Genomic DNA, 4,933 nt, shown 5'->3' with positions numbered 1-4,933 from the left:
AAAAAAAAAAATTCTCCCCTCTTAAGAGCCCTAAGACTAGAGGCATGTGTAATGTATAATGATGGCACAAAGAAAGGAATTTAGTCAGGTGGAGGTACTTACACTAGATCTCAAGGAATAAGCACAACTTTACTGCACAAACAAGGAAGGGGGCTGGCAGTACCATCCTTAGATGAGGCAAGAGAAGCCCCTGCCCTGTGCTCCATGCTTTCAGTGTCCTGCTGTGGCCTTTCTCTAGCCCTGCACCATCCCCTGCCCCCACTTTCTAGACCAAGTTCTAAGCACCCAATGCCCCAGTTTCCTACCCAAACATCCCCAAGCTCCCTTCCAGGCCTGCCCTGGCCTTTCCCCAAGTCCAGCTTCTTGAAGGCAGAATGTGCTGACAGTGTGTGCACCCTGGGCCCAGGGAGTGTCCAGGAGTGATGCTGAGACGTGTGGATGGGGCTTGGACTTGCAGATTAAGCTGTCCATACATCTATACCTGAAAGCCTCTATTGTACGGGAGAAAGCTGGGGTGGGGAGAGAAGTGGGGTGGGCCTGGGGTAAAGGTTGGTTCTTCTACACCACTAGGTTCAGCATGGAAATACAAGGAATCTGAAAATTCTAAATCCAAGCCTGTCCTTTGGGGAATTATGAAGATGTATTTGTCACAGTAGGAAGATAGATTACATTTTATATAACAGTTTATTGGTTTGGTTTATGATTTTTAAATATATACCTGTGTGATAGGTGTGTCTCCATTTACGCTCTTGCCCTGCACCACAGAAATTATTAGGGCAGGCCTGGGAAGGGGGTACGAAGATGTTTTTGAGCAGAGAGAAGAAAGAATGACCCAGAGGTGAGATTAGGGAACCCAACCACAAGCAGCAGGTTGATGTGGCCGCAGAATGACTTGGAGAATAGTTAATTACACACATGTTCATCTTTTCTATGAGACTGTAAATTCTTTGAGGTCAAATGTCATGGAACATTCATTCCTGTGCTTGGCAGATCATTTTACACAGAGTAAATACTCAATTCATGGTAGATGAACTCATGCTGAGTAAATGAGGTGATATGCATCACTTAGAAGAAAACCACAAATACCTTTCTCACCATTTACTACAAATGTAGATAAGTTAACAGTAAACATCTCAATTTATATCAACTGATGCATATTATGTATGAACTAGTTATGCTATTTTGATCTAATCATAGATAACTGGTAGTAAGAAGAAAAATAAAAATTAGCAAGAATAACGTTGTTGGGTCTTAAATTACTTTTCTAAAAAATGGGACCCTACTGTACTAACCTGGCCATCATGGGCAGGAAGGTAGACATGCACTGAGTGCTCTGAGAGGCAGGTGTTCTGTGGGATAGATCGCCAGTGACCCTCTGACTTATCCACAAGGCCTGGGCATGCTCATTATTGAACACAGACTCTTTCCAATGCAGTTTAGAATGAATTTTATATGTTAGATTTTTACGTTTGTTAATGGTCTTTTTTTTCTATCATGGGCATAAGGCAGCCAGGAAGGATGAGCTGGTGACCTCTGCAGTCTGCCCTCAGCTGTGCACATAATTTTACCCATTGTCACAGGAGACTATAGGCATCTCATAAAGATCCTCATAGCTGGACATACAGCTTTGTGGTCAAAGCAGCTGACAAGAGTCTATTTCTTTTAGTGTGCCAGTAAGGGGCAAAGGAATGAGAAGGAAGAGAGAGGATAGGGAAAAGAATGTGTGTGTGTGGGGGGGTGTGTGGCTAGGTGAATGGTAAATTGATGGCAGTCTGTGTACAGATAAGGATCTCCCTGGGCTCCCATCTTACCATTTCCTTCACTGCCTTCTGGATGTTGTCTGTGCACATGGACGCTGACATCACAACCCCACATCTGCTTACCTCTCGTGGTGCATTACAGTCTCGGCCTACTATGGAGTCCTTTACTCTCTTTGCACACATCATTTCTCTCAGCTCTACACCTTGAAACATGGAGTTCCCACTCTTCCTCTCACCTGCCTCTTCAAATGGTTACATCTCACTCACCCATTCAGTCCCATCGTAATTCTCAGGAGGGTACTCCTGACCTCTGACTCTGGGTAGTTTCCTCCTTACCTGCTTCCATAGTTCCCTATATTTTTCCCACAACATTAGTACATGATATTGTCAATGACTGCTTACTAATATGTGTCTTGCCCTAGACTGGAAGCTCTGCAAAGGTAAAGAACTGTGCCTCACGGCCTTGCTCATGTCCTGCATAGATATTTGTCCATTCATTTGTTGAACAAATGATTGATTGAATGAATTAATGAATGAATAAAATACAGGTTGGCAGGTAGGTTCATGGTGGGATGCTATGGTTTGAATGTTTATGTCCCCTCCCCCAAATTCATATGTTGAAATCCTAATACCTAAAGTGATAGTATTAGTAGATAAGGCCTTTGGGGAGTTGATTATTTCCTAAGACTGGAATCCTCATGGATGGGATTAATGCCCTTATAAAAGAGGCCCAAGGGAACTTGTTTGCTCTGTCTATCATGAGGGGACTTGGTAAGAAGATGCCATCTATGAACCAGAGAGCAGGCCCTCACCAGACATCAGATATGCTGGCATCTTGATCTTGGACTTCTCAGCCTCTAGAACTGTGAGAAATAAGTTTCTGTTGTTTATAAGCTACTGTGTTTATGGTACTGTGTTTTGTTATAGCAGCTCAAAAGGACTAAGACATGGAGCCTAAACTTTACATTTATTTCCTCAGGGGAAAGCTAAGTCAGGAGGCTGCAGCGGGTAGAGACGCATCTCAGACTAATGCAAGGAAAAGATGAATTAGATACAAGTATGTTCTGTAGAGGATATACAATGGTTTTATTGACCCAGCTGTATATATGGTGGTTCTCACCTTGGGGGAAGAAAGGCATACCCACACATAGTGATTATCTATTATTTCATGGGCACTATGCCAATCATTTATATGTATGATCACATTAAATCCTCACAACTATGGAGGCATTTATTGATATCTCAATGTCACCCATGAGGACATTGAGGCCCAGAGAGATTGAACAATTTGCCCAAGGTCACATGCCAGTGAATTTTAAATATGGGATTTAAATTCAAGTCTATCTCTTACCACTATATCATGCTGCTTCCAGAGGTAAGAGGAGGCATCTTAAAAGCACCATGTGACTTCTGGTGCTTGGGAGACCATTGCCAAGTTCTAAGAGGAAGATGATAATAGGGTCTCAACTGAATTACTGGTAGGGTGGTGAAAGCGGAGAAGAAGAGACAGGTTTAAGAGCTATCTGTGAGGTAGAAATTGGATTGGTGAACTTAATACAATGGTTATTTCTTCATTCTTTTCTTCATTCCAATATTAATTGAGTTTTATTGTGTGTCAGATACTGTGCTTAGTCTGTCCAGGGAAAATAAATATGAATAAGTAATAAGTAATAAATATGTTCACGGTACTTAGTGAACACTGATTCTAGAAGGATAGGTAAACTAAAATAATGATGCTACAGCATCACCATGTCCTTCCAATTCTATCTTTTTAATATCTCTATTCATTTCTTCTTTTCTACCCTCACTGACATGTGATTCACAAACCTCATCATCTCTCACCCATTGCTGTGGCAGTCTCATACCTGGTCTTCACGTCTCACATGTAGTTCTGGTTAGACTTGAAGGCCATTTCACGGTTTTCTTCCAGGGATTGTTTTCTTAGTTTATTGGCAACACTAACACAGTTTCAATTGCTTACCTGAAAAGTTTATGCATGAAGACTTTAAAATGTTACAATCATTTATTCAAACCATTCTTTGAACACTTGCTATGTGTCAAACCCTGAGCAGGCACCGAGTATAAAATATGAATGCAATAGCCATGGCCTATGTTTGAGGGAGATACAGACAAAGAAATAGGCAACTATAATACAGTGCTATAGTGTGAATGCCCAGAATGGTATAATGGGGTAAGTAATGGTAGAATATAAGAGGGGCATTTCATACAAACTAAAGGAGTCAGATGAATGGAGTGACATTCAACAAAAAATGTGAGAAACATGTATGTTTGGAGATGCTATATAATATAGAACACTTTGTCCTACTTAAAAGAAGTTTGAATGTATCTTTCGAGGTATAGAAAGCCAGAAATATTTAAGAAAAAATTGGGCTATTTTTTGTAACTTTGAAAAAAAATAAATCGTAAAGTGGAGAATGTTTCCTCACTAATAACTTTAACGAAAAACTCAAAATCTACTTGTTAGCTTTAATACTCAGAGGCATGTTAGGAGGATGCCAACTTAATTGTATCTTTCCAATCCTTTTCTTGGTCATCTTTTATCCCTCCAATCTTCTTTGTTGACAGAACTGTCAAAGCTACATTTGCCTGTCCTGGAATTTAGGTTGATAAATGAAAAGATTATTTCCATTGAGAATATTGATAGGCTCCAGACCTTGACTCTTGGGTTTTGAAAGAGGATGCTATTTTTGTTAATGGAAATTCATGAGTGTTCGAACACATTGACATAATACTTCCTAAGTCTGGGGTCAAAGGGGTCCTATATTTGTTGGCAGGAGGCACTGGTTCAAATCAAATCAGCAGTAACCTTAAGACCGTTAGATACCGAGAGCTCTTAAAGTGGTGCCATATCAAAGTTTGATATATAATTCTAAGTGATGTTGCCTCTGGAAGTCACAGGATCTGTATGTGCTGTTTTTGTCAGCTCTACTTTCTCCATCTGAGCTGAGCTGCAGATCACCTAAGCCTGATCATGAGTTCCCAGTTCCTTAATGGGACCAATGCCAAGGACTCCAGTTCACTGAAACAAAGCCTGATTCTTGCTGGACCTCCTCACATCCTCAATGGATATTAAGATGCCTTTTCTTATGTGCAAGTTCTGGAAATACAAGGATGGAATTCTGCTCCCAATATACTGATTGGCTAGAACCATA

Source organism: Propithecus coquereli, unplaced genomic scaffold, assembly GCF_000956105.1.
Source record: "Propithecus coquereli isolate 6110/MARCELLA unplaced genomic scaffold, Pcoq_1.0 Scaffold93, whole genome shotgun sequence".
Lineage (NCBI taxonomy): Eukaryota > Metazoa > Chordata > Mammalia > Primates > Indriidae > Propithecus > Propithecus coquereli.
This window is presented reverse-complemented; position numbering follows the sequence as displayed.